Here is a 19,196-nt window from a genome sequence, read left to right as displayed (position 1 = left end):
ACAGCCTCCTCCATCTAGATCTCACGCTGCCTCGGCAAGACCAGCAACATAATCAAAGACTGGTCTCACCCCAGTCACTCCCTCTTCTACCGTCTGCCACCAAGCAAAAGGTACAGAAGTGTGAAAACGCACACCTCCAGATTCAGGGACAGTTTCTTCCCAGCTGTTATCAGGCAACTGAACCATCCTACTAACAACTAGAGAGCGGTCCTGTCCTCCCAACTACCTCACTGGAGATCGTTGAACTATTTTTAATCTGGCTTTATCGGACTTAAACCGTACATCTTTGCGCTAAATGTTTTTTCACCCAGAGAGTTGTGAATCTGTGGGATTCTCTGCCATTCTCTGACGAATATACTTGAACTTGAACTTGAACACAGAAGGCAGTGGAGGCCAATTCACTGGATGTTTTCAAGAGAGTTAGATTTAGCTTGTGGGCTAACGGAATCGAGGGGATATGGGGAAAAAGCTGGAATGGGGTACTGATTTTGGATGATCAGCCATGATCATATTAAATGGCGGTGCTTGCTGGAATGTCTGAATGGCCTACTCCTGCACCTACTTTAAATGTTTCTATGTTTACCCGCTATCCTTCATCTGTGTACTGTGGACGGCTTGTTTGTATTCGTGTATAATCTTTTATTTGACTGGTTGGCAACAAACAAAATCTTTTCACTGTACCTCAGTACATGTTTCAATAATAAACTAAACCAAACCCAGTAAGTCAGGCAGCATCTGTGGAGGGAATGGAAATGGATGATCAGCCGTGATCACATTAAATGGCGGTGCTGCCTCGAAGGGCCGAATGGCCTACTCCTGCACCTATTGTCTATTGCAAGGTCAGGACCCTTCTTCAAAACATCACCTGCCCATGTCTTCCGCAGATGCTGCCTGACCCACTAAGTTTCTCCAGCACTCTGTGTCTCCTTTTTCCAATACTGAAAACGTCCTTTAGTTTTGGGTCATGTTGAAAGTGAGAAACACTGGGAAATCCGTGTCACCCGGTGCATGGACGGCAATCTCAACCGTGCTGTCGATAGGGAATTGGTTGTTGACTCCACCTGCGATCATATCAGCGCATTGTCCTGGAGCTGTAGCCAATTAATCAGGGGAATCCACTCAGGTGATAAATTCAATCCGATTTCGAATTACCCTGCCGATTGTGCGGGTTACTCTAAGAGCAGCCCGGCTCTCCACGCCATGTCACTGGTGCCAATGCATCAACTGAACAAAAAGAGTTACGCTGACTGGTTTGGTTTTCCTGTGAAGCTGAACACAATATGTATTTGGCCTGATAGCTGTGCCAAAAACTAAAGTTGAACGCCAGCCACAATGACACGCAGAGCTGCAAATAATACAGCTCGACATGCAACGCTAGGAGTGTGTAGAAAGGAACTGCAGATGCTGGTTTATACTGAAGACGTCTAGTAGACACAAAGTTTAGAAGAAGGGTCTCGACCCGAAACGTCACCCATTCCTTCTCTCCAGAGATGCTGCCTGTCCCGCTGAGTTACTCCAGCATTTTGAGTCTATCTTTCGTTTAGTTTAGTTTAATTTAGTTTAGATTAGTTTAGAGATACAGCGCGGAAACAGGCCCTTCGGCCCATCAAATCCACACTGACCAGCGATCCCCGCACACTAACACTGTCCTACACACACTAGGGACAATGTACACTTATACCAAGCCAATTAATCTACAAACCTTTGGAGTGTGGGAGGAAACCGAAGATCTCGGAGAAAACCCACGCAGGTCACAGAGAGAACGTACAAACTCCGTACAGACAGCACCCGTAGTCAGGATCGAACCTGGGTCTCTGGCGCTGTGAGGCAGTAGCTCTACTGCTGCTGCCCAGTGCTGAATAGAATATATCTCAATGTGTAACATTAAGCGTGTAAAGAATGGAACTGGCGATCCGGTATATACCAAATGGACACAAAGTGCTGGAGTTACTCAACGGATCAAGTCTATGCAACATTAGGAGAGGTTATTAGCAAGTTAAAAACATTCCCTCTATATCAAGGGAACTTTCTGACATATACTCAAGCATTCGTTACATGTCCTCATATTTCGCTTGGGCAGTTTACAACCCAGTGATATGAACATTGATTTCTCTAATTTCAAATAATTCCTGCACCCACTCCCCCGCCTCTCTCTTCGCCCCCCACCCTTCCCCACCCTAGTCGTCCTACCAGTTCCACCATTTGCATCCTTGAAACATATAAGATTGTTAAGGGCTTGGACACACTAGAGGCAGGAAACATGTTCCCGATGTTGGGGGAGTCCAGAACCAGGGGCCACACACAGTTTAAGAATAAGGAGTAAGCCATTTAGAACAGAGACGAGGAAACACTTTTTCTCACAGAGAGTGGTGAGTCTGTGGAATTCTCTACCTCAGAGGGTGGTGGAGGCCGGTTCTCTGGATGTTTTCAAGAGAGAACTAGATAGGGCTCTTAAAAATAGCGGCGTCAGGACATATGGGGAGAAGGCAGGAACGGGGTACTGATTGTGGATGATCAGCCATGATCACATTGAATGGCGGTGCTGGCTCGAAGGGCCAAATGGCCTGCTCCAGCACCTATTGTCTATTGTCTATTGTATCCCTCTCGTTAGCACATTTTCCCCAGCCAACAATGGACCATTGTGGGCTCCACCCTTCCTGACGTCACCTGGTGCCGGCTCTGGTTCGTACTGGCCTTCTCTTGTCTCCAGTCCCCCCCCCCCCACCCCCACCGTCCCCCCTCTATCTTTCAGTCTGAAGAAGAGTCCCGACCTGAAACTTCACCTATTCCTTTTCTCCAGAGATGCTGTCCGACCCGCTGGTTTTCCTCTATATTTGTTACGTGTACTCATGTCCAGTCCTCTCCTTGACTGGGCAGCAAGCAGGCAGACAAAAGCTTTTCACTGTACCTCGATCCACGTGACGATAATAAGCCTAAACTGAAATGAAACAGTTTTGATTCTTTTAACAAATATGATTAACCCAGCACCAGGCAGCTGTATTGGCTGCATAATCTACAATTTATATTGTAAGCCAGTGAGAGATGAGTGCATTATCAGCAAGAGACATCTATGGGTACAAGATTAGTGAGGAGAGGCTAATTTTTATTGCTGAGGGCAAGGCATTTCATTGACCTGCAGTGACACATGGCAAAGACATAGAGACAGACTTTTTAATAAGACTATATCACTGCATCTTTCACCATATTAATGCTAAATAACATGCTAACCTTATGCCTGTGTTCTTAATTATGATAAACCTTTAGACAAAGGGCATCTGATAATTGCAATATCGCAGCCCACAAAAGATTTATTCGCTGGTATTCGAGGACTAATTTGCACCACCCAGGGCTTTTGGTGCTGGGAAGATTCCACAGGAGCTGCTTTAATATCCATTCAACGTAGTAATATCTGTCATAGGGTTGTAGATCACGGGAACATTTGCCCTGCAGTGCCTTATGCTTATGAACAAAATCTGTCCCGGGGATAATGATGGCTTTATATTCCAGCCCCGACTTAATGCTTTTAATATTTTAAGCATACAATTGTCAGGAGTTGTGAATTTTCATATCTTGAAATATGTACCTGCCGGTCATTGTGAACTTGTATCGTTCATTAAACTGCTCCAGCATTTTGAGTCGACCCTCTTTTTTTTTTTTAAGTTTGTGTTCAGTTTAGAGATACAGCGCGGAAACAGGCCCTTCGGCCCACCGAGTCCGCGCCGAACAGCGATCCCCACACACTAACACTACCCTACACACACTAGGGACAAATTACATTTATACCAAGACAATTAGACTACAAACCTGGACATCTTTGGAGTGTGGCAGTAAACCGACGATCTCGGAGAAAAGCCACGCAGGTCACGGGGCGAACGTACAAACTCCGTGCAGACTGCGCCCGTAGTCGGGATCAAACCCGGGCCTCTGGCGCTGTGAGGCAGCAACTCTAACGCTGCGCACTCTATACATGTTATTTGTCTGTTTGATTTTTGATATTTTTTGCTTTTGGTTCTTAAGGGTTTTACAGAGTAATATGTTTACATATCTGTTGTGCTGATGCAAGTCGTTTAGCTTAGTTTAGTTTAGTTTCCTACACACTAGCACTATCCTACACACTAGGGACAGATTGTACATTCTCCCCGTGACCTGCGTGGGTTTTCTTCGGGTGTTCCGGTTCCCTCCCACAGGTTTGTAGGCCAATTGGTTTTGATAAAATTGTAAATTGTTCCTGGTGTGTGTAGGATAGTGTTAGTGTGCGGGGATCGCTGGTCGGCACGGATTCGGTTGGCCTGTTTCCACACTGTATTCGCTAAACTAAACTAAACTTAACGTCATCAGTCCATTCCCTCCACAGATGCTGCCTGACACGCCGAGTTCCTCCAGCACATTTTTCTTCAACTTTCTCGCATCTGCAGTTCCTTGGAAAACACACAATGCATTGAGAATCACGCGTCACACAGGTAGGCCCTTCAGCCCATCGTGCCCGTACTGGCCCTTTGGGAAGATCTTCCCAATTAGTCCCACTTCCCTGCTTCCCCCCCCCCCCCCCCTGCCCCTGCCCCTCCCGTGGTCCATTTTAAGAAATCAAACTAGTGGGACAGGTAGCAGTTCATTTTTTGCTGACCTTCTCCCACTCATTGACAAATGACACATCCAGTTAGAGCTTTAAAAAATTCCACTGATTAAACTTCTGGTAAAACATGGATCCCGACAATAGCAGCATTCATGTTTTCTGTGTTTATCTATTAGAGCATGAAAGCTGAAGAAGATTAGCACAGCTGGGATTGTGATCTCTCTACTTCCAACACAGATCTGGCAAATTCTATTCTTCGGTCACTGAATATTTCCTTTGTTATCGCAACAAAAGCACAATCATCAGTATTAAAACAATTCAAAGAAGATGCTAACTTGCAATTAGAAAACTTAATCAGCAGTCCAAAGTAATATCTGTGATGTTTTAACTTTGGGAATAAACGTATCTTTGGAACTTTTTTTTCAAATTGAGAGGATTATGTTCAGTTTTATCACCTCATATTATTTTTCAATTAATTCAAAACATTTTAAAGAGTGTTCATCTATTGATTGATTGAATTTTTGTCTAAGCAGCTCGGTGGCACAGCGGTAGAGTTGCTGCGTCACAGCGCCAGAGACCCAGGTTCGATTTCGACTACGGGCGCTGTCTTTACGGAGTTCGCACGTTCTCCCCGTGACCTGCGTGGGTTTTATCCGGGATATCCGGTTTCCTCCCACACCCCAAAGACGTGCAGCTTTGCAGGTTCATTGGCTCGGTATAAATATAAATTGTCCCTATATGTGTGTGAGATAATGTTATAGTGTGCGAGGATCGCTGGTCGGTGTGAACGCAGTGGGCCGAAGGGCCTGTTTCCGTGCTATGTCTCCAAACTAAACTAAACTTAACTAAGCTAAACTAAAGTATGATGATCAGCAACGTAAACATTCACCTCTTTTTCTGCAAATAAAATAATTTTCAAAGAATAATAAACTGCTTATAGACAATAGACAATAGGTGCAGGAGTAGGCCATTCAGCCCTTCGAGCCAGCACCGCCATTCAATGTGATCATGGCTGATCATCCCCAATCAGTACCCCGTTCCTGCCTTTTCCCCATATCTCCTGACTATTTTTAAGAGCCCTATCTAGCTCTCTCTTGAAAGCATCCAGAGAACCTGCCTCCACCGCCCTCTGAGGCAGAGAATTCCACAGACTCACCACTCTCTGTGAGAAAAAGTGTTTCCTCGTCTCTGTTCAAAATGGCTTACCCCTTTTTCTTAAACTGTGGCCCCTGGTTCTGGACTCCCCCAACATCGGGAACATGTTTTTAAGAAGGAACTGCAGATGCCGGGAAATCGAACGTAGACAGAAGTGCTGGAGAAACTCAGCGGGTGCAGCAGCATCTATGGAGCGAAGGAAATAGGCAACGTTTCGGGTTGAAACCCTTCTCAGAATAAGATGTTTATAAGGGTTTGGACGCGCTAGAGGCAGGAAACATGTTCCCGAAGGTAGACAAAAGTGCTGGAGAAACTCAGCGGGTGCAGCAGCATCTATGGAGCGAAGGAAATAGGCAACGTTTCGGGTCGAAACCACATCCACACACACACTAGGGACAATTTTGTTACATTTTACACCAAGCCAATTAACCTACAAACATTTACGTCTTTGGACTGTGGGAGGAAACCGAAGATTTCGGAGAAAACCCACGCAGGTCACGGGGAGAACGTACAAACTCCATACAGACAGCACCCGTAGACAGGATCGAACCAGGGTCTCCAGCGCTGCACGCGCTGTAAGGCAGCAACTTACCGCTGTGCCACTGTGCCATCCCTGGAACCCAGCACCTGTAGTCATAAGGTCATAATGAATAGGAGTAAATTTAGGCCATTCGGCCCTTCAAGTCTACTCCGGCATTCAATCATGGCTGATCTATTTTCTCCTCCTAACCCCATTCTCCTGCCTTCTTTCCATAACCTGTAGTAATCGAGAATCTATCTCTCTGCCTTAAAAATAGCTACTGGCTTGGCCTCCACAGCCTTCTGTGGCTAAGAATTCCACAAATTCACCACCCTCTGACTAAAGAAATTTCTCCTCATCTCCATCCTAAAAGAATGTCCTTTAAAACTGATGCTATGGCCTCTAGTCCTGGACTCTCCCAGTGATGGAAACATCCTCTCCACATCCACTCTATCTAAGCCTTTCACTATTTTGTATGTTTCAATGACCCCCCACCCCCTGATTCTTCTAAATTCAGGATTTACACCGGGTCTCTGATGCTGTAAGGCAGTAGCCTCCATATTGGTTAGCTGTGGAACGTTTGTATTAGATCTCACTCTCAACATGCAAAACAAGTTTCAGAAGTAAACTTACAGAGTCTTTGAGTCATACAGCGCGGAAACAACCCCTTCGGCCCAACTGCCCCACGCCGACCAAGATGCTCCATCTACACTAGTCCCATATCCTATCCACGTACGTACCTGTCCGAGTCTCCTTCAAATAGCGTTATTGTACCTGCTTCAACTATCTCCTCTGGCAGCTCATCATCGGCTATCACTCGAAATGAGTATGACTGTCGCCTCATGGAGGACGCCCGTGCGTGACTTTGTTTAACGTGGGGAGACTGGTGCACAGACAGCCACCCCACGGTCCTTGACAGATCTGGGTCAGGATCCAGTGGCATGGAGTCCAAGACGACCGGAGACCCTTTTCTGCTGCAGCCTTCATCCGCCTTCCCAGCCGTTGTGATGCTCCACTAAGGTCAGCCATCGTCCTCTGCCTGTTCCACCGTTGAGGTATTGGTTGGATTGCTCTTTGTCAGAGACCTCCTCCCCCTCGACCTTACCGCCATGGGTGGCCCTACCAGGAGCGTAGCTCCAGACGGCATCGCTCTCAGGATCTCAGGACCACACAAGCTTCTCCACCACGACAAGGTGACAATCCATGGAGATACCCCACCACTCTCTGAGTGAAAACATTCCTATTAAATCTTGCCCCCTCTCACCTTAAACCTATCTCCTCTGGTTCTTGAGTCTCATGCTCTGTGCATTCACCCTATCAATTCCCCTCATGATTTTCTGCAACTCTGTAGGATCACTCCTCATCCTCCTACGCACCAAGGAATAAAGACCTCGCCTGCCCCAACCTCTCCCTATAGCTCAGGGCCTCGAGTCCTGGCAACGTCCTCATCGCGGTGGCGCAGCGGTAGAGTCGATGCCTTACATCCCTTGCAGCGCCGGAGACCCGGGTTCGATCCCGACTACGGGTGCTGTCTGTACGAGGTTTGTACGCTCTCCCCGTGACCTGCGTGGGGTTTCTCCGAGATCTTCGGTTTCCTCCCGCACTCCAAAGACGACAGGTTTGTAGGTGAATTGGCTTGGTAAATGTAAACATTGTCCCTAGTGGGTGTAGGATAGTGTAATAGGGTAGTGACCATGAGGGGACAGTCATACTCGTTTAGAGTGACACTCATCTCCCTGCTACCTTCAGGTAGAAGGTACAGGAGCCTGAAGACTGTAACAACCAGGTTCAGGAATAGCTACTTCCCCACAGCCATCAGGCTATTAAACCTGGCTCGGACAAAACTCTGATTATTAATAACCCATTTTCTGTTATTTGCACTTTATCAGTTTATTTATTCATGTGTGTATATATTTATATTATGGTATATGGACACACTGATCTGTTTTGTAGTAAATGCCTACTATGTTCTGTGTGCTGAAGCAAAGCAAGAATTTCATTGTCCTATACAGGGACACATGACAATAAACTCACTTGAACTTGAACTTGATGATGATATGGAATGAGCTGCCAGAGGAAGATAGTTGAAGCAGGTGCAATAACAGTATTTGAAAGAGACTTGGACAGGTACGTACGTGGATAGGAAATGGGACGGGCAGTTGGGCTGAAGGGCCTGTTTCCGTGCTGTATCTCTAAACTAAAGTAAACTGAACTATTGTTTTGTGTCTGTCCTCGTAAACCTTCTATCTCCACTCTTTCCCGCTTAATGACATCCTTCCTATAGAAAGCGGTGGGTATTTTCTAATTAACATTTCTAATTACGATAAAGCCACAGACAAGTTTTTATTAGCTTTGTAAAGGGGAAGGAAATCGTAAAACTCTTCACATTTTTGCAGACTGGAGTAAAGGTGGCACCAGAACCAACTTCCCAACTAACGAGCCCATCTTTGCACAGAGATGCAATCCTTGATCTGGGTGGTAAGAATAATGAGGAAATGACACAGTGCATTGTGTTACAATACAGGAAACAGCTGTCAATGGGGATAGACACAAAATGCTGGAGAAGGGATGGGTGACGATTCGGGTAGAGACCCTTCTTCAGATCTAGGGTCTCGACCCGAAACGTCACCCATTCCTTCTCTCCAGCGATGCCGCCTGTCCCGCTGAGTTACTCCAGTGTTGTGTATCTAGTGCCAAAGGAATGTTCATGCCTATCTCAGAGATCAACAGCTTAGCAACCTGTTTCAAATAGAGCAGGTACAAGGATCATAAGGTCATAAGTGATAGGAGCAGAATCAGGCCATTCGGCCTATCAAGTCTACTCCACCATCCTATCATAGAGTCATAGAGTGATACAATGTGGAAACAGGCCCGTCGGCCCAACTTGCCCACACCGGCCACCATGTCCCAGCTACACTAGTCCCACCTGCCTTGGCTTGGTCTCTGGGGAGAAGGGATGGGTGACGTTTCGGGTCGAGACCCTTCTTCAGTGGGGGGGGGTCGGCTTGCTCCATCCAAAATTAGGTTTAGTTTAGTTTAGTTTAGAGATACAGCGCAGAAACAGGCCCTTCGGCCCACCAAGTCCACACTGACCAGCAATCCCTGTACACTAACACTATCCTACACACACTAGGGACAATTTACATTTATACCAAGCCAATTAACCTACAAACCTGTTCGTCTTTGGAGTGTGGGAGGAAACCGGGGATCTTGGAGAAAACCCACGCAGGTCACGGGGAGAACGTACAAACTCCGTACAGACAGCGCCCGTAGTCGAGATCGAACCCGGGTCTCTGGCGCTGTAAGGCAGCAACTCTACCGCTGCGCCACCGTGCTGCCCGAATGCTGCATTCATATCAGATATCTAAAAATGTGTCTTAAGTCTCCACATTCCTGCACATTTAAACTGTCTGGAGATAGCAATGCTGCCTGCTCTGTCTTGAATAATGTAAAATAAAATCAATATTAAGTAAATTACACATTCATTTGGTACTCATAAACTATAAAAGTAAACTCCATTAAAGATCATCAAATAGTCTTGTCTCTCGGCCCAGACTGTAACCTTATCGATCCCGGCAACCTTCCCATTGCAACAGCATAGAAACCTGATTAAAGCTGACCAAAGAGTTACCTAAGCTGATGTTTCCAACTTAAGTTGAGGTGGGGGTGGGACAGAGCAAGTGATGGGTGGATACAGGTGAGGGGGCATTGATAGCCAGGTGGGTGGACAAAGGCGGGAGATGAAAGGGAGACAAAAAGGTGTCAGCAAGGTCCCACATAAGAGTATAGTATACAAACTTAAAGCACACGGCATTGGGGGTTCAGTATTGATGTGGATAGAGAACTGGCTGGCAAACAGGAAGCAAAGAGTAGGAGTAAACGGGTCCTTTTCACAATGGCAGGCAGTGACTAGTGGGGTACCGCAAGGCTCAGTGCTGGGACCCCAGCTATTTACAATATATATTAATGATCTGGATGAGGGAATTGAAGGCAATATCTCCAAGTTTGCGGATGACACTAAGCTGGGGGGCAGTGTTAGCTGTGAGGAGGATGCTAGGAGACTGCAAGGTGACTTGGATAGGCTGGGTGAGTGGGCAAATGTTTGGCAGATGCAGTATGATGTGGATAAATGTGAGGTTATCCATTTTGGTGGCAAAAACAGGAAAGCATCTAAATGGTGGCCGACTAGGAAAAGGGGAGATGCAGCGAGACCTGGGTGTCATGGTACACCAGTCATTGAAAGTAGGCATGCAGGTGCAGCAGGCAGTGGAGAAAGCGAATGGTATGTTAGCTTTCATAGCAAAAGGATTTGAGCATAGGAGCAGGGAGGTTCTACTGCAGTTGTACAGGGTCTTGGTGAGACCACACCTGGAGTATTGCGTACAGTTTTGGTCTCCAAATCTGAGGAAGGACATTATTGCCCTAGAGGGAGTGCAGAGAAGGTTCACCAGACTGATTCCTGGGATGTCAGGACTGTCTTATGAAGAAAGACTGGATAGACTTGGTTTATATTCTCTAGAATTTAGGAGATTGAGAGGGGATCTTATAGAAACTTATAAAATTCTTAAGGGGTTGGACAGGCTAGATGCAGGAAGATTGCTCCCGATGTTGGGGAAGTCCAGGACAAGCGGTCACAGCTTAAGGATAAGGGGGAAATCCTTTAAAACCGAGATGAGAAGAACTTTTTTCACACAGAGAGTGGTGAATCTCTGGAACTCTCTGCCACAGAGGGTAGTCGAGGCCAGTTCATTGGCTATATTTAAGAGGGAGTTAGATGTGGCCCTTGTGGCTAAGGGGATCAGAGGGTATGGAGAGAAGGCAGGTACGGGATACTGAGTTGGATGATCAGCCATGATCATATTGAATGGCGGTGCAGGCTCGAAGGGCCGAATGGCCTACTCCTGCACCTAATTTCTATGTTTCTATGTTTCTATAAGGAGAGAGGCGGAGTGAGATGTGTAGTCAGACAATAGACAATAGGTGCAGGAGTAGGCCATTAGGCCCTTCGAGCCAGCACCGCCATTCAATGTGATCATGGCTGATCATCCCCAATCAGTACCCCGTTCCTGCCTTCTCCCCATATCCCCTGACTCCGCTATTTTTAAGAGCCCTATCTAGCTCTCTCTTGAAAGCATCCAGAGAACCTGCCTCCACCGCCCTCTGAGGCAGAGGCAGAGGAAGGAAGGTACACAAAAATGCTGGAGAAACTCAGCGGGTGCAGCAGCATCTATGGAGCGAAGGAGATAGGTAACGTTTCGGGCCGAAACCCTTCTTCAGAATTTCTTGGAATTCTTTGCCACAGATGGTTGTGGAGGCCAAGTCAATGGATATATTCAAGGCAGAGATAGATAGATTCTTGATTAGTACGGGTGTCAGGGGTTACGGGGAGAAGGCGGGAAAATGGGGTTGAGAGGGAAAGATAGACCAGCCATGATTGAATGGCGAGGGTGGAAGATTGCAACCTTCACGTGGTCCGCCCTGTTTCGACGAATGCAATCAACTCGGCATGCACAATCAAATAAGATCAAATAGAACAAGTTGTCCTACAACTTTAGGCTGGCACGCCATACGCATGAAGAAGAAGATTGAATGGCGGAGTAGACTTGATGGGCTGAATGGCCTAATTCTGCTCCTATCACTTACGAACATGAGCAAGTTCATCATTTAGCTGTGCGATGCAGCTATAATGAGGCCACGTTATGATATGCCATTGATTCAGCCAATGTTAATTTTATGTCTCGAAACATTAATCTACTGTGCTCAATTAATTTAAAAGCAATTATGTTTCATTCATTGAGGAGATGTGGCTATAAACAACGATGACTTCCGTGCTGTTGTTCAGCCCAATGACAAATGATATATTTGGTCACAAATCTAATTTGCAGTCATGCGAAAAAACAAAGCTTCCATCCGCAACCGTTCAAACTTCTAATACAGAATAAACGTTGACTTTTGGCACAATGATGGGGGACCTCATTGAAACTTACTGAATAGTGAAAGGCTTGGATAGAGTGGATGCGGAGAGGATGTGCACGCCAGGTTGATTGCATTCGTCAAAACAGGGCGGACCACGTGAAGGTTGCAATCTCCCACCCTTGTAGCGCCCACAGCTCCAGAGACCCAGGTTCGATCCTGCCAAGGATTATCAACATCATCTCACTGTTCATTTCACATAATAAAAGAATGCTTAGTTACATGGTACTCATTACTGATTTATTCTTGATTAGTACGGATGTCAGAGGTTACGGGGAGAAGGCAGGAGAATGGGGTTAGGAGGGAGAGATAGATCAGCCATGATTGAATGGTGGAGTAGACTTGATGGGCCGAATGGCCTAATTCTACTCCTATCATTTATGAACTTATGATTTATGACAATGTGTTTGGTGATATCTGTAACTAGGGAGTTTTTATAGTGAAGTTTAGTTTCGAGATACAGCCTAGAAACAGGCCCGTCGGCTCGCACGTTGGGCTCCTGTTCATAAATTGATAAGTTATAGGAGCAGAATTAGGCCATTCGGCTTATCAAGTCTACTCCGCCTTTCAATCATGGCTGATCTATCTTTCCCTCTCAACCCCATTCTCCTGCCTTCTCCCCATAACCCCTGACACCCGTACTGATCAAGAATCGTTTGGTCTTCACCTTAACAATATCCATGAACATGGCCTCCACAGCCGTCTGTGGCAATTAATTTGACACATTCACCACCCTCTGACTAAATAAATTCCTCCTCATCTCCTTCATAAAGGTACGTCCTTTAATTCTGAGGCTATGGCCTCTGGTACCAGACTCACCCACCAGTGGAAACATCCTCCCCACATCCACTCTATCCAAGCCTTTTGCTATTCAAGTTTCAATGAGGTACCCCCTCATCCTCCTTCTAAGCTCCAGCGAATACAGGCCCAGCTCCGTCAAACACTCATCATATGTTAATCCCAAAGATGTGCAGGTTTGTAGGTTGATTGTCCTGTATAAATTGCCCCTAGTGTGTATGGAGTGGATGAGAAAGTGGGATAACAGAGAACTAGTGTGAACGGGCGATCGATGGTCGGTGTGGGCTCAGTGGGCCTAAGGGCCTGTTTCCATGTGGGTTTCTGTAAACTAAACTATTCAAAGGGCAAAAAAAAACATGGCGTTGTTATGCTTCATTTAGTTTAGAGATACAGCACGGAAACAGGCCCTTTGGCTCAGCGAGTCCACGCTGACCAGCGATCCCCGTACACTAACACTATCCTACACACTAGGGACAATTTATTATTTTTACCGAAGCCAATTAACCTATAAACCTGCACGTCTTTGGAATGTGGGAGGAGACTGGAGCACCCGGGGAAAACCCACGCGGTCACTGGGAGAACATACAACCTCCGTACCGACAGCACCAGTAGTCAGGATCAAACACTGGCCTCTAGCGCTATAAGATTCAAGAGAGTTTATTGTCATGTGTCCCAGGTAGGACAATGAAATTCTTGATTTGCTTCAGCACAACAGAATATAGTAGGCATGAATACAGAACAGATCAGTGTGTCCATATACCATTATATAAATATATACACACATGAATATATGAATATATAATAATAATAATAATGGATGGGATTTATATAGCGCCTTTCTAATACTCAAGGCGCTTTACATCGCATTATTTATTCACTCCTCAGTCACACTCGGTGGTGGTAAGCTACTTCTGTAGCCACAGCTGCCCTGGAGCAGACTGACGGAAGCGTGGCTGCCAATCTGCGCCTACGGCCCCTCCGACCACCACCAGTCACTCACACACATTCACACACATTCACACACAGGCAAAAGTGGGTGAAGTGTCTTGCCCAAGGACACAACGACAGTATGCACTCCAAGTGGGATTCGAACCAGCCACCTTCCGGTCGCCAACCGAACACTTAGCCCATTGTGCCATCTGTCGTCCCAATATATATATATATATATATATACACAACAACTCTACCACTGCGCCACTGTGCCGCCCTATGCACTAACAACAACTCCACACTTTCACATGGTGAAGCGAAAACATCTATCCTTTATCCAAGGTACACAAAAGTGCTGGAGGAACTCAGCAGGTGGAGCAGCATCTATGGAGCGAAGGAAATAGGCCACGTTTCGGGCCGAAACCCTTCTTCGTGTTACAGTGAACGATTTTATTGTGGGGGAAGGAACTGCAGATGCTGGTTTAGACGCTAAAGATAGACACAAAAAGCCGGAGTAACTCAGTGGGACGGGCAGCATCTCTGGAGAGAAGGAACGGGTGATGTTTCGGGTCGAGACCCTCCTTCAGATGTTTCAGTGTTATCGCACGGACTATTAAAATGCTCCTATTTTAACCAGAGCAAGTAAAATTCCCTTCAGTCGAGTGGGATATTTGGTAACGTCATATCAAATCACATTCCGGTTGTAACTGCACAGAAAGAACTTAATAGTGGCGTGTTGTTGCTTTCCCATAATATCTTTGCATTTTGTTTTCTGGTCTGTTGCGGCAATTTGCAAGGAGACTTCATCAGGGTCTTTTCAAATTTCCATCCATTCTCCCTTCTCTTACACTGTCAGTCATTCCAGCTGATTGCCCATTTTATAATGCTAATGCTGGGTGTTCGACTTTAGGATTCTCTGCTGTCAGGTGGCCGGTGGGACCCACGGGATATAGTTTTAAATCGTCTGTGCCAGCTGATGGAACTGATCTCATTGAAAGGACACACGATACAGGCAGTGAATGAATGCACTGACCCTCAATTAACATATTAATGGACACTATTATTCAAACTCCAAGTGTCATTATGTTAAAATAAGGACAGGACTATATGCAAACCTGCTTTAAATAATTACGTGTGAAGTAACTTTTGTACCACTTTTATAAATGACAATCAGTAGATACTTTGGCTGCGTTTATTCCAAAATGTTTGCACAATATCAGAATTGATTTCACGTTAAATAAGTCACTTGTCTGTTGTGTTTATTGGGAAGTATGATGCATAAACATTTCCGTAGGCTCATTCCGATAAATCATATTGAGTTTTGCGATCATTTCTCCTTGCCTGTGGCTCCATTTTGTCTTCTAAGTTCACCCAAAGTATTTTTTAAATGTCTTTGTGAACCAACAGGACTCCAGACGAGCTAAAACCGCAGCATAAAACCAACCAAAATATTCAACGAAGGGAGACAAAAATTGCTGGGGAAACTCAGTGGGGGAGGCAGCATCTATGGAGCGAAGGAATAGGTGAATTAAACAAAATTAGTTCAAAGGAATAAAGTCCTCGCCTGCACACCCACTCCCTACAGCTCAGGCCCTCGAGTCCTGGCAACATCCTCGTAAATCTACTCTGCACCTTTTCCAGCTTCTGTGTCATAAGTTTTTAGGATCTAGAAGAAGAATTTAGACCATTTGGCCCATCTAGTCTACTCCCATTCAAACATGGCTGATCTATCTCTCCCTCTCAACCGCATTCTCCTGCCTTCTCCCCATAAAACCCTAACTCCTGTACTAATCAAGAATCTATCCATCTCTTCTCCACATCCACTCTATCCAAGCCTTTCACTCTTTGCTAAGTCTCAATGAAGTCCCCCCCCACCCCTTCAGTTGAGTATAGGAGCAAAGAGGTCCTTCTGCAGTTGTACAGGGCCCTAGTGAGACCACACCTGGAGTATTGTGTGCAGTTTTGGTCTCCAAATTTGAGGAAGGACATTCTTGTTATTGAGGGAGCGCAGAGTAGGTTCACAAGGTTAATTCCCGGGATGGTGGGGAGGCTGGTTCTCTGGATGCTTTCAAGAGAGAGCTAGACAGAGCTCTTAAACATACCAAAGTCATGGGGATATGGGGAGAAGGCAGGAACGGGGTACTAATTGTGGATGATCTGCCATGATCACATTGAATGGCGGTACTGGCTTGAAGGGCCGAATGGCCTACTCCTGCACCTATTGTCTATTGTCTATTGTCATCCTTGTAAACATCAGTGAGTAGAAGCCCAGTGCCGTCAAACGCTCGTCATATGTCCCGTTGAGTTACTCCAGCATTTTGTGCCTATCTTCGGTGTAAACCAGCATCTGCAGTTCCTTCCTATTCATAACCCCATTTAGGACTGAGATGAGGAAAAACCTTTTCACCCAGAGAGTTGTGAATCTGTGGAATTCTCTGCCACAGGAGGCAGTGGAGGCCAATTCACTGGATGTTTTCGAGAGAGAATTAGATGTAGCTCTTAGGGCTAAAGGAATCAAGGGATATGGGGAGAATGCAGGAACGTGGTATTGATTTTGGATGAACAGCCATAATCATATTGAATGGCGGTGCTGGCTCGAAGGGCCGAATGGCCTACTCCTGCACCTATTGTCCCCCCACATTTTTGTTTGTGGTGTAAAACACACCAGATATCCCCACCGGTTGCAAACTAATTGCTCCCCTCTTTCATTAGTTTCATGTAACACGCCCTGTTTCTCAAAAAGAGTTGTTGGATGACACTGCCAATGAAGTACATATCCCAACGTTTAAGAAACAGTTAGACATGTACATGGATGGGACAGGTTTGGAGGGATATGGACCAAACACAGGCAGGTGGGACTAGTGTAGCTGGGACATGTTGGCCGGTGTGGGCAAGTTGGGCCGAAGGGCCTGTTTCCACACTGTATTACTCTGTGAATCCAATACAAAAAGCTTCTTTCCACATTGCAATATTATCACACACTCTTACATTTAATATCCACACACCTCTAAACAAATATATTCGCAGTGTTTATTTCAAATAAATTTGTTGATTTCTGACTGATTCTCAAAGGATTAATCTTTTTTTTAAATCTGTATGCATCTCCTCAAAGAAGATGTCATTCTGTGTTTCCAGATTAATTTTGTTTGTGTGTCCATTAATTAAATTAGAGGTTTTCATTTTGCCTCTAGTAATGAAATATAGCAGAGGCATTAATTAAAAATGACTACAGAGATAAACTAGTTGCCTTCACATTCGAGATATTCTGAGTCCTGATTTAAAAAAAAAACAATATGGTGGTCCATAGGGAAAGCAGAAATTTGTAAAAGAACATAAAGGATAGCTTCGGATAACTAATTTGGTGAAAGGCTCTGCCTCATAAATCTTTATCAGCATCAGACAAAGAGAAGGACAAATAAGGACTTGCCCTCCCCATGAAACTATGCTTTCTGTTTAGTTTAGTTTATAGATACTGCGCGGGAACAGGCCCTTCGGCCCACTGGGTCCGCGCCGACCAACGATCCCCGCACACTAACATTATCCTACACACGCTCGGGAAAATGTATAATTTTACTGAAGAAAATTAACCTACAAACCTGCACGTCTTTGGAGTGAGGGAGGAAACCGGAGCACCCGGAGAAAACCCACTCAGGTCACGGGGCGAACGTACAAACTCTGTACAGGCAGCAGCGGTGGAGGGGATTGAACCCGGGTTTCTGGCGCTCTGGTCTCTGAAGAAAATTGTGTGAAAACACCACAGGCAGACCAGTGTCTGTGAAGAAGAGAACCTGTCCCACTGTACGAGGTAATTCAAGAGTTCTCCCGAGCTTCCCCTGATTCGAACTCGGAGAATTACGGTAATAGCCGCTCGTAGGTACTCGGGGCTCTCGTGGACATTTTTCAACATGTTGAAAAATCTTCACGAGTCTTCCCGAGCTTACCGCGTTTCCCGAGTACCTATGGTCAGCGTTACGAGCCGCTAAGAGACGTCCCGAGCTCTGACGTACCCGCTACGTACATTCTATGTGCTTACCACGAGTTTGATTTTTTTTTAAACTCGGGAGAGTTCTTGTATTACCTCGTACAGTGGGACAGGCCCTTAACTGGCAAAATATAAACGCATGAGACCTGGGTTCCATCCTAACTCCTGAGTTTAGTTTACTGCCACAAAAGCTTCTGTTGCGTGCTAACCAGTCAGCAGAAAGACAACACATGATTATAATCGAGCCATCCATAGTCTACAGATACATGGAGGGAATAACGCAAATACCGATTAGTGTAAGATAAAGTCCAGTAAAGTGAATTCAAAGCTAGTCCGAGGGTCTCCATTGAGGTAGATGGTTGTTCTTAGTAGATAGTTCAATATTTCAAGAGTGCGTTATTTGTCACATATGCAACTTTACAGTGAAAGTCTTTTTGTATAAATTACACATGTGGACGCCGCCATTTTTGGCGCCATTTTCTAACTCCAAAGTCCGATCGGCCCGTGCACTCGATGTACTGGAGCAGTTCCCACGAACTAACGTCCCTCTCCTCTCCTCGCCCGGCCATCTTTGTGTCCCAGGGGCGCCCCCTGCAGCCGACCTTGAAGCCTGCAGCTGGAGGCATCACCCCGGTTCACCCTCCCACTGGCCCTCGCTCCTCGCGTCCGACGTCTGCAGCTCCCTCCCGGTTACGCCGAGGGACGGACCGACCGACCGACGGGCCTCCGGGTGGGTCCCTCGTCCCACCGTCTCACAACGGTAGAAATCTTCTAAAGGCGATTTTTTTCGGCGACTGTCATAGTCGTAGCAGGTCGCCGAAAAACCGGCGACTGGACTAATAGGGCTGTCCCACTTAGGCGGTTTTTTTAGGCGACTGCCGGCGAATACGACCAAGGAATTCACCGAAGTCAGCACCGGCGAAAACCTACGACATCCTGGCGCCGACCTACACCATCCTGGCGACAACCTACGACAAGCACATACGTCAGGAGAAGACAAGCTACGACAAGCCCAAGTTTTGAACATTTCAAAATCCAGCGGCGACCAGAAAAACGCTACTACTCTTTGGGCGGCTGAGGAGACGACTCACGGACCGTACAGGCGACTCCACGGGCGACCATGTGGCGACAGCCTAGTCGCCTGTAGTCGCCCATAAAAATCACCTAAGTGGGACAGGCCCTTAATGTTTTTGACTTTTGCCTTTCGGAAGCAAAGAGGATTATTTCCGGTTGCCCACATGAGTTCCCCTCAGAGCCACATGGGG

This window comes from Amblyraja radiata, chromosome 17 (genome assembly GCF_010909765.2).
Source record: "Amblyraja radiata isolate CabotCenter1 chromosome 17, sAmbRad1.1.pri, whole genome shotgun sequence".
Classification (NCBI taxonomy): Eukaryota; Metazoa; Chordata; class Chondrichthyes; order Rajiformes; family Rajidae; genus Amblyraja; species Amblyraja radiata.
This window is presented reverse-complemented; position numbering follows the sequence as displayed.